We start from the raw sequence: 12,473 nt of genomic DNA, 5'->3' as shown, positions 1-12,473 counted from the left end.
AATGAAAACAATATAATGCCTAGAATACAAAACAGAGAAATATCTCCATGACTTGTCATAAATAAATGAGTTGTCTTATTAAATAAGATACAAAATAATACCATGGGCTACTTAAAATACATAACATTTGTTGATTTAAAAAAAAATAACATTAAAGGAGCATTAAGGCAAATCAAAGAATGGGATAAGATATTTGCAAATATTCTCTAAGGGCTCAAATTCAGAATATATATGGAACTTCCTATGAATCAATAAGCAAAAGACAGACTCAGTAGTAAAATGGACATAAGTTTTGAACAAGCACTTCAAAACAGTTATTCAAATGGCCAAAACACATTTAAAAAGTTCAACTTCTTATTAATGAAGAGAATGCACATTACAACCATAGCTAAATATCCACACATTCCCACTCACTAGAATAGTTTAAATTTAAAAGTGTTGGCAAAGCTGTGGAGTAACTTTAAACTACAGGTTGAACTGGAAATTGGCTCAACCACTTTGAAAAAACTAGCAATTTCAACTAAGCAATAGTTTAACATTTGGCAATTTTAATCTTAGGTATATTTTAACCAAAAAAAGCATACACATAGATTTGGTACAAAAGAAATGTACAATAAGAAATGTTCATAGAATAATTATTAGTAAAAATACAAAACTAAAAACATCCCAGATGTCCAGCAAGTAGAACAGATGTGTATATTTTGGAGTAAGCATATCACAAAATTTTATAGAGCAATAAAAATGAGCTATTTTTTTACATGCAAATCTATTGTTATATGCAAAAACATGAATAGAGGGTGTGGCAAAAGTAGGTTTAGAGTTGTTCATGTGGAAAATAATAGAATAATTAATAAATAATAATACAAGAATAAACTTTTAGTTTCATCATTCAATTGTGCATAAACTAGAATTGAAAAAAACTATTCTTTAAAAATGAATGAATTTTTAATACAAAAAGAGTTATCTCTCTAAAATAATATATTCAAACCAAAAGAAAAATATAAGGTATTTTTAAAATTTTTCGATAAAAATACACTGCTTTAATGAATAAAAATAATATGCCAGAGAAAATTTTACCTGTTATAAAATTCTGTATAGTAATGTGAGTCTCCAACTGGAATATATAAATATTGTTGATAATATGTTTAGCAATCTTGCCAGATACATCTAGCAAATCTGTATTTTCAGTAACCATGACAATTAAACACTCTCGAATTAGATGTCTTAGAATAGAATTACTGTTTATGGTTTGTAATGTTAGGAAGCAAAATTAGGGCAGAAAAGCACAAAATCTCCTGATGTTTACTTCAAAGTTAAAAAATGTATTTTCAAATGGCACATTGTAATTGCTTAATTCATGTTTGGGAAACTGCTCCATATAAATCACTGTAGTGAAATATCCATAAATAAAACATATAAATTTAGAATAATTTAATCTCTTGTGTTGATACTGAGTATATTTGGGAGTCTATGGACAAATTACCTAAAACAGAAAACATTTAAACTGTGACTCACAAATTATTAAAACGAAATATCACGAAGGGGCAGAATGACACAGTGATTAATAACTTAGGCTTAAGGAGTCAGATAACCTAAACGTGAATTCTAGCTTCTCTAATCACTAGCTTTTTTATTTCTCTATTTTTTCTCATTTGTAAAATGGTAAAAATAATAATTATTGTATTTGGTTGTAATGGGATAATACGTGCAAGCAACATAGTTATAGAGAAGAAATCATTTGTACAACTCGTATAGGTAAATCAGTCATATCTCAGTGTTCCTAATTTTCAGATTAGGCTAGATTGGTCCTCTAGGCAAGTACCCAAATATTTCTCATAAACTTTTTTTTCGACAGTTGCACTATTTCTGAAAACCATATTTGACTCATCTATTCTCTAAGATTGTACAAAATATATGCCGAGCCAAGCTGAAAAGTTGAATATTGCCTACTTAAGAATATCTAGAAAAAGTATTCTAATAATTCTAGTTCTAAAAGACGAGCAAAAGAACCTTATTACCAAAAATAAATAAATAAATACACTCTGAGGTTAAAAAAAATAAATAAATAAGTATAATATGTGTGTGTTTGTAGTCTAAAATTTAGACTCTAAATGATCAATAAATCAAATATTTCAAAATATGTTTAAACCAAAAATTGCCATGAGTGTGTTTCTTCTCAGATTGTTAAAAACCAAAGTGAAAACTATAAATAGGTATGAGAACAGTGTATTTTCACTGGATTGCTCAGGACTCCGTGGATTGTTAATATCGAGACCAATATCCTTTACCTGGAAAGAACGGTGGCAGATGGCCAGCATCTCCCAGGGAGATGTTCGGGCTGAGCATTATACACCAAACATGCGGCTGTTCTTTTCCAGCTCTGCCACTATTTTATAAGCTCAGGCAAATTACTTTTTCCTTTGAACTTGTTTCTTGATCTGTTATGTGAGGATAAGCATGTGTTTCCATCTAACTTTTACAATTATTGTGAAGGATCAAATGAGGTTATGCATGTAAGCACACTTTATAAACTACTGGACATCATACCATGGAAGACCTTTTGTTAAATAAAGAGAAGGGGGATATATTTTGCCAATATTTAGCTCTCACACAGCTCAATTTATATAACTACATTATCCATGTAACTATACTTTTCTTCTTTTTTCTAAAATGGAGAATTATTTAAAAGACTTTCCCACTGATTTAACATTTGGAAATTATTTGATATCCTAAGTATGGCTTTTCATTATACAATTGCTTATTAAAGGACTTTATCTTATCTATTTTATTGTATAAATCAACAAAACCAAGAAGTTACTTCCTAAAACATTGTGAATATTGACATAGCTTTTAATGTTATTTATTTATTTATTCAAAGATATAGTTATAAATACTTAATTTATAAAAATATTTAAATTAGTTTAATCTTAATCTTCTTTTATTCATTTCTTCATAAAGTATTTCAATGCTATCTCAGGTCGTTCGTATGACACAAAGAGGACCAAGGCACAGCCACTATCCTCAAGGGCTTACTGAGTGGGGGGTAATAGACAAGTAAACATTCAGTAAGTCTATGGTTGAGGTATCCACAGGATGTTATGGAAGCTCTGAATAAGAGCTCAAAACTCAGCCTGGGAGTTTAGGGAAGTCTCCTAGAGAAGAAGCTTTGAAGAGGTTAGCAGATAGATCAATTACAGGGCAGGCAAGAAGACAGGTTATCATTAGCAGAGAATTGACCACGGAGAGAGAACAGACTTTAGAAAAATAGAGAAAAAAACATGATGCATTAGGGGACGTGTGAACAGTTCCATGTGATTGGCATTGTGAGAGATTGGAGATAGAAGAGATTGACACTATGAGAAAAAAAATTTAAAGACATAAACAGGACCCACGTTAAACACCAGTGTCAAGTCTTACTTTCCTGGTTAGAGATGCTAGCCCAGGAATGGTACAGTTATCCTCTAGTTTTTTGCCTGGAGGGTATCAGTAGCAGTTACTTGAAAAGCCTTGGCTTCTAGAAATATACCCTAAGAAGCCTGAAACACCAATCAGAAAGAATGTATGTACCGCCATGTTTGTATCAGCACTATTTACAATAGCTGAGATCTGGAAACAGCCTAAATGTCCATCAGTAGACAAATGGATAAAAAAGCTGTGGCACATATACACAATGGAGTACTATGCAGCTGTAAGAAAGAAAGATCTCTTATCCTTTGAGATGACATGGAGAGACCTAGAAAGTATCATCCTAAGTGAAACAAGTCAAACAGAGAAAGACAAGTATCATATGATGTCACTTATTTGTGGAATATAATGAACATAACAGTCTGAGGAATGGGGTAGTCCCAGAGACTTGGAAATGGGTACAGACTGACAATCCCCAGAAGAGGGGGTAGTGGGGGAGAGATAAACCACTGAACTTATATGCATGTATGCATGAACAATGGACGTGGACAACAAAGCTGGGGACAGGGCGGGGAGGGTGGCGGAGGGGGAATCAGTGGGGGAAAAGGGAGAAACATCTGTAACAAAAATAAATAAATTATTAATTTTAAAAAAAGCTAGACATACAGTACAAATTAAAAAAAATAAAGACGTAAACCGGGATCATTTAATAAAGGACTTTAGGTGTAATGCAAAGAACTTCAGGCATCTTTTCTATGGGGAAAAAAAAACAAAAGAGGACCCTATCAAAATATTTTCAGCAGAGAAAGCAACCTGATGAGGTTGGTTTTAGAAAAACAACTTTGGTTGTGGTGTGAAGAATATGCTTGAAAAGAAGGCTACAGGATAGGGGCACTGAGGTAGGGACTCTGAGCTCTGAATATCCTCCTTCCTACACAGGAAACACACACTTATAGAGATTAGATAACTTGCCCCAAATCATACAGATTGTAACTGGCCACGATGGGTTTCATTCAAAGCTCTGTTTATCTCTTGTACTCTTATGAACCGGGGAAACTGCCTCTCATTAAAACAAACAAACAAACAAACTATAATTTAAAGGACCCTAAGCATGTAGCGAATAGTAACAAAACATTGCAGAAAAAGCAATGGCAAGGTCAGGTCTACATCATCAAATTCAAGTATAGGGGTGAGCAATTATCTAGTGAATTAAGGACCATCTGGATAAACCTGGCAAAAGCAGATTTAGTGCCTGAGTCATTCAGATAATTGTGCAAACAATGTGCCTGCTCTAGCTGAGTAACCTGGTCATTAATATCTTCCATAGTACATTTTGCCCTGTGGCACCTTTGAAATGGACAGAGGTAACTCAGAAAGAATTAAGGTACTATTCACTTCATGAGAGAGCCACATAAATAACAATGGGATCTTAATAGACTGAGAGTATGTTTTATACGTCCCCAGGAACCACTTCATCACACGGGGATATGTACATAATATATATAAGCCAAACCCACTTCAAAGAAGGTAAAAAGTTCAGCAATAGTACCCTCGTATGTGTGTTTTATATTCAATTATTTATCAGGTAGCAGAAAAATCTTTTGAGCTTTAGAGCAATGAGAAACACTACTGCTAACAGATTTATAGGTTAGACTACAATAAAGTTACAAATTTCTGTATGTCTAAAACATAATATACACAAGGCAAATAAAAATGTGAGGAAAATTTTCACAGTAAACAATAGATTTTTTTATTAAACAAAGAAACATGATTACTCCAATAAAGAGTCAAATAAAATCCAAAAATTAAGAAATACAAAGAACCAATAAACTTGAACAAATTTGTTGAACTCATACAAAATTATAGAAGAACAACATAAAAGAATAACTAAATATAATTTTTACTATCAATATAGTCACATTTTTAACCACAACACCAAGTATTAATATTGCCATATTGATTTATACTGAGTATCAATTTGTGTATAAACATTTTGCTGGGGTGACTTGGCAACAAGCAGTATGTGTCTAGATATATTTATGTGTTTGACAAGATAACATCTAAGAAGTTAGTGAAAGGAAATGGTCAGAAATGCAAAGATTAGTGTATATTTATGTTCATTTTCATAACTGTGAAAAAACAGAAACAATCTAAAGGCTCTGTATTACAAAATATTTGGCAGCCATAAAATATGGTTAGTAAGAATATTAAATAAAATAAATAAATGTTTGTGTAATGATGTTAAGTGAGAGGAAAATTAATGTAAAAATGAATATTCACTTTAATTCCAAGCCTGTAAATTTTAAATATCTATGTATATTTACTAAAATAAGTCTGGGAGGTTAAGAGTGGATCTCCCCACTTAGAATTTTCTTTTATTTCCAATTTTTCTGGAATGGTTCTATATTTCCTTATAATCATAAAAATGTTATTTAAAAAGTAATATTAAATGAATATATTTTGAATGCAATTTTACACAATAGTTCATTCATACAACCATAATGAAACGCCCCATCCACTTGCTATATTTTCAAGGGCACACAACTACTAAGCCTTGTTCTCACAATTTGGACCCAAGTGTTCTTGCTCCAAAGACAGTGCTTCTTAAGATATGAAGTAAAGCAGTGAGAGTTTTCAAAATAGAATAAGTAGAACTAATAATATAAATTTAAAATATATTATACCAATCATAATATGCAGCATCTCAGATTAAAGCAGAGAGACTTATACATTTGATAAATTGCCTACTTCATGACTCTAGGCCTGCAATGACAAATGAAATGGAAAAAACAAAAACAGAAAAAGATACAAATTAAGAGTTGAGCATAAATATGAATAAATTAGTTACTGACTAGATAGTGGGTATTTGGAGGTGGAATAAAGAAAGTGTAAAAAAAAATAATAATCACAAACCTTTGCTAAAAGCCAGTTTAAGGGTGATGGGGGAAAAGCAAAAACTTGTCTTCACTATGTACAATGTCACTAATGTAAACAGTACTTCTACTACTGATAGCTATTATCTTTGAGTGATTACTATTGGCCAAGTCTTCTTTTAAATGTGTTACATGCATCATCTCACTTAATATTTAAATGAACTACAAAAAATTGAGGTAATTGCTATTATAATCTCCAATTGACTTACCAATATTCACTTATCAGCATAATGATACATAAATATACACATGTAGGTTTCTTTCCAAAGCCTGTGCTCTTAGCCACTAGGATAATATTTTGAAATGGCTAATGAAGAAGAGATTAGAAATGCAGAAGGAGAATTTTCTTCTAAATATAATAAATTGTCATCAATTTGGGGGGATTCAGTGGAAGGCTAGAAGCAGAAAGATGAGATAGGAGGAACACAAAGGGGGTTAGAAAAAGTAAGATAAAAATTATGACATCAGGTCTTTGTGATATCAAGAAGTAAAATTTCAAGGACATGGGCAATATGGAAAATGGCAGATCAGAAGGGGGAAAAATGAACAATATACCAATAAAAGAATACAAACATTTGATATAAAGAAGCAGAGATTATGGACGATTTAGAGAGGATAGGTTCTGTGATATGATATTGACCATGGCCAATATACATGTATAAATGCATGGGAATGAGAGATGGAAATGGATGGACATTGTTGATTTTTAAAAAAGGCAATTACATGGCATGTTTTGTCTAGACAAATATGAATTTTCTCTCTCTCATCTTGTCTCTAGTTGGTCTCAAGGGGCACAAGATGTGACAGAATACATTGAATCACCTGTACAAAGTCATTACCCCATTGGAAAATTAAATCATTCTGTGGAAGGATATAGAAACACTGTCATCCATTATTCCTCATGGAAAGAATAATAAAGCCAAAAGTAGTTCCCAACACAGCCTTCTATCAACTAATAAATTATTCCCAAGTCATTGCTGCCTCCATCTAAACAACTCCTTATGATGATGCTTCTTCAATAAGTATCTTTGAGCCTTGTTAGAACTGTGTTCAATAATAATGGTCTTTCCCTGCAAAGTACTTCTTGTCTAATCAGAAGACAAATAAGACTACAATATGAGTTAAGACAAAATAAGACTGTCTGAATAACTGTATAACATTGCCTATATTATTACTAATATCAATAGTAACCAAATTTTGTTACCAGGACCAAAAACTGTAGGAAGCCGAACTTTTCTATTTGAGGGAAAACCTCTACATAATATAAGTCATAGTTGATTATTGGAATATTAGGGTTGAAATAGTGGATTTTGGGAAGACTTTAAGAAAATTACTTGTGTCCTTTAAATCTTAGTTTTCTCATCTAAGAAAATGGAAATGTCACTATCAGAATTAAATAATTCCAGGCAATGGGAAAAATAGACATGATATGAAAAAGCAGCACAAGTTTAAGTATCAGACCCATAAGTAAAATTTATACAAAGAAATACAGTATATCAAAACTACTCCAAAGGTTCTGAGGGTCTCTTAGCTCTACATCATGTAAAGTGGGTGGATCCTTTTCCTCCAGATCTCCAAATGCTGCCAGCTATAAGTTACCACCCAAATCAACTGACTACCAAACAACCAAGGTACAGGCATAAGCAAACCATTATGCTCTAATTACTTTAATAAAATATCCCAGATATGATATGTATTTACTTGATATGTGTGTTACGTTTCAAGCTGGTAAGGTTAACAGGTACACCCTGTAGCTGAAAAAATGCAGGGCAATAGATGAATACCCAAAACACTCTAAGAATGTATTCAAAATAATGTTTGGAATTATTGATCTTCATGGGCATTACAGAAACATTATTTCATACAGGGTGTCCTCAGTCTGAGCTCATCTTCTCTGGCTTTTCCCCCAATGGAGAATTTTATTTCCTTTTGCCCCTCCCACTCAGTGCCTCCAGATTGCTTGAGAAGGCCAAGGCAGCCTGCTCAGCAGCAGGCAAACAGGGCTGGGTGTGCAGGAGCTATATATAGCTCCACCTTGGAGATGTGCACACACAAGCACACATACAAATGCCCATGCTGGATTTGGCATGAATAAATGTGAAAATGTTGCAGCTCTTCACTCTCCCTCTTTCACATCACCCCAATTTTTCAGTAATTTTCAAAGCAGGGTGTCATCGGCCCCCAAAGTGATGCAGCAGCGTCTAATTTCTCTGCAGTTCTGCCTACTGCTTCCAGCAATCTGACTCCGGCAGGAACCGGCACTGGGCCAACACCTACTTCCCAGATGCGGTCACCCGGGGAGGCTGCCTCGCAGCCGCTGCGAGCCCATCCGGGCACAATTACTTGACTCTCTGGGAATCCCTGAGGATAAACCCACCTTTTAAAAACTAGGCGAGAAGGTGGTTCCCAGGAGACAACGCCAGGCTAGGAGAGAAGAGGCAAAGCCTTCGCTGTCTCTCCTCTGCTCAGCCTGCCGCAGAGATGGGAGAAGGGCCCAGGTCCTCTCAATATTGGCGAAATTAATAGGAACAGACCCCTCCAGTTGCAGGATTTCTCCCCCACCCCCCACTCTCGAAGGGAGTCAGGTTTTTGCAGGGGGACCAGGGAACAAACAAGTCCCTCTTCTCTCAGCGTAATCATTCCCAGTTTTTTCTGGGATGTGCTAGAGTCTAGACGCAAGGTAGAGAGAGACGAGAGGTGCGGACAGGCGTGGAGAAGTGGACAAGCTCTTCCCAATCTGGGAAGACTCACGGGTTGCTGGGGGTTGACACATCTGCTTCCACAGACCCTCCTCTGCCTGGTGGACATGGCACCCCTCGGGCGCGTCACCGGTGGTGGGAGAGGAAGCCTGAAAGTTGACGAGACACAGATGGGGGCTCGGTCCCCTCTCCTCCGGCACTGCCGCCCTGCCCTGCCCGCGACCTCGGGCTGCAGCATCCCAAGCACCAGACCCCCTGCACCCCAGTGTTCACGAGGAGAGCTGCGGTGACATCATGAGATTTGGGGGTGACGAGGGCGGGGCAGGACTGGGGGAAGGGGGAGAGAGGCAACAGTAGCGTGAAAATAACGCATTCTTTATCCTATCTGCAAAGAAGAGAAAGTCCTGCCTCCTACCTGTTCCCTGCTCCTGCTCGCCCCGGCGCGGCACAGCTGGACCATCACCTACAGGTTTCCCACTTCCGCTGCAAACACCTGGGAGCGCATCTCCCCAGCCGGAGCCCCTCCTCGCCGCGGCGGAGCCCACCCGAGCTACTTGACAGCAGAGCCCGGCCTTTTAGAGTGGTTATTGGCACCGCGGGTAAAGCGGGGCGGGCACCAAAGAGAAATACCCGCCTCTGATTGGACAGGTCGAATGTCACTTTCATCCCAAGACCGGCGCTTGCTGCGGACTTGATAGCTGCTAAAACCAGCTGCAAAGGGTCTCTGCAGTGCTTAGAACCAAAACCTGCTGGTGGTACTGAATCAAGGACCCCTAAGAGGAGGGAAACTGGTTTAATGACTTGTCATTTGAGGCCCCAAGAGGCCAGGCATAAGCAGACACCCAACACTTCCAGAGCTTCCCTGAAGAGACCATCTGCTCTAAGAGATTTGACAGGCCAAAATATCGGAGCCAATGCCTCCATAGAGAAGCAAGAATCTCGGTGAATAACGGAGAAAAATAGAAAAATGCACATACTTATGTGAAAAACAAAAATCACAAGGAAAAAAAAAAAGCGTGAAGGTTTTGTTTTAAGTTTTCATTTTTGCCTAAATGCAAAATGGCAGTTTTTTGTGTAAAGAACGGGTTAAACTGCTTATTCTATAGTGCAGAGAGACTTCCAAGCATCCCCTGGTAGGAACAGTGTTTCAAATGAGAAAGCCGGTGTAACAACCTCTAAAGAAGGAGTAAAGAAAGGAAATTAAGGCCAAACTGCATAAGGGACTCGCCTTGGGCAGTCCATTTGGTAGCAAACTTCTTAAAATACCACCAGACTGACTGATAATCAATCTGTTTCTTTTCTATTGATATTAGTCCATCATTCCTTTTATGCTTAAACCCTGAGGCTGCGGAGCACAGGCAAGTCAACCCAAACCTAAGTGATCCTAAGCCTGCCTTTTAGGTTCAGGGGCACAAATGTAAAACAACTTTGTGCCCATCTTCCAACTTTACCATTGGTCCAAGTGATATCAGAAAGAAGTGGAATTCAAGGGGCTTCTGGAATGGGGGGGGGGGATGATAGAAAAATCATAAGTAAAGTTAGGGGTAAGGAAATGTCTTCTGTTAGTGCCATGTAAAGATACAATCTCCCTCACAGGCTGCATCTTATCTGCAAAATAGCCAAATTCTTCATCCACCTAAATTAAGTAGCTATCATAACTAACGCTGGGCATAAGATCCAACTCCCATCCTCAAAGATTTTATGTAGACTTGGGTCTCTACACAGCTAGCTTTAGATACAATGGCATTGTTGTTAAGTGCTAAATCACTGTAGATTCTCAGCTTAGTACTTATGGTTGTTTTTACTATTAGACCAGACTCTTCGTAAAATGGTATCTTTATAAAATTGGAGAAGACAAGTTAATGTTCTTGGAAGTGGAAAAGAACCCTAGAGATAATTTACAGTGAACAATCAATATGATTCTTATGCCAGGAATCCTCTTAATGAGAATAACAAAAAATGTAATGGCAAGTTTCAAAACCCCATCAGTCATGTTTCTACATAATGTGGACATTAGTCTTACACCTCCACCCCAGGCACCCACACCAATTATTCCACAGAATTGGACAAATCATTCATTACTTAGTGCATTTCCTGAGCATTATCCTCTGCCACACTTTGTGTTAGGTGCTAGGGCACTAAACAAGAATACTGCGTAAAACTTATTAAAGAAGGACTCAGGAAGCAACTAAGGTAGTAAAATATTACAATAGGGGATGTGTATTTCAACACTAACATTTTTTTAAATTTCAAACATTTAAATCACAGTGAACTTCAACAGATCTTCCTCTAGTTTCAAGCAGTGAAGAAAAGGTAGGGTACCAACAAAATAAAATGAACACTGAGGTCAGAACAGGAATGGAAAGAATACTAAAGAACTCTCTGCTGTCTTCATCATTTCCTTCCTTAATTCATTCATTCCTTCAACATATATTATTATTATAAATACAGAGAAGAGTGAGATACACAAGCTGTTATGGAGCATATTTTTTGTTCCTAAAATAATGTTACTTGGTGTATCTACTGATATAATTGCACACAACTTGGGAACAGTATCAGGGTAATTTCTATTTGGTCATCATACATTCTCAGATAAAACAGGCTGTCTCCAGGTCATTGGTTATTATCTTAGAGAGAAAACCTGCATATGTGTTCCTGAAATACACATAATCTTGTGTATATAAATATATCAAAAGTATCTGCTGCAGAGCCTTTTACATTTTCCAAATCAGTTTTGGATATAATCTTCCTCTTTGTTCTTAAGTAAACAAGAGATTCATTATTAGCCCAATTCCCAGTTGAGAAAATTTAAATAGCAAAGGAGATGTAAAGCTAACAAAAAAAAAAAAATAGTTGTGTACATAATATTTGGTATATAGAAGATACCCAGTACATTCTTATGAATGAATACATGGCTTATAAAATCTGAGAGTTTGAAGAACTTTAGAAACCACTGAATTCCACCAATTATACTATGAAGCAGAGAATCAAACATTATAATTTGCCCAAGGTCATGCATGTATCTAGTTAGGGTCAAAACTGAGTCTATAACCCAGATCTTAGGGCTATTCATTCATTACTTTTTCCACCACAATGAACAATAACTTTTTCTGATATCTCTTTCTACAGAGTTCCTGCCATTTTTTTCTCCCTGACACCATTCAGCCTTTTGAAGTTTTCAGGACTGACGATGGTGTACTCATCCTCCAGCGTCTATGAAAATATATGAAAGCATGCCACTTTAACTATAAAACTAAGCAGAGCATAGTCAACAGTAGCCAAGGCTCAGCTCACTTGTAAATTTGGGGTCTGCCTCATGAGATTGGGATCAGAGTGATCCAGGCTGGTGTGTCTAGGTATGAAGAAAGCTGATGGAAATGGGTGGTCAGCTAAGCAGATTGCCTCAGGCAAATATTGTCCCTAAAGTGAGGAGGAA

At 36.4% G+C, this 12,473-nt stretch overlaps 1 protein-coding gene across 1 annotated transcript in view; it reads right to left on the bottom strand.

The window, feature by feature from the left end:
- The window catches only part of CNTN1 (contactin 1), a 311,723-nt gene extending 302,127 nt beyond the window's left edge, over positions 1 to 9,596 (bottom strand). The window contains exon 1 of the mRNA XM_036252416.1: positions 9,453 to 9,596. The gene's annotated coding sequence lies outside the window, so the exon portion shown is untranslated. The remainder of the gene's footprint in view (positions 1 to 9,452) is intronic.
- Between the last annotated feature and the right edge of the window lie 2,877 nt (positions 9,597 to 12,473).

Source organism: Molossus molossus, unplaced genomic scaffold (genome assembly GCF_014108415.1).
Source record: "Molossus molossus isolate mMolMol1 unplaced genomic scaffold, mMolMol1.p scaffold_m16_p_10, whole genome shotgun sequence".
NCBI lineage: Eukaryota > Metazoa > Chordata > Mammalia > Chiroptera > Molossidae > Molossus > Molossus molossus.
The sequence above is the reverse complement of the archived record's forward strand: the minus strand, read 5'-3'. Positions and strand labels throughout refer to the sequence as shown.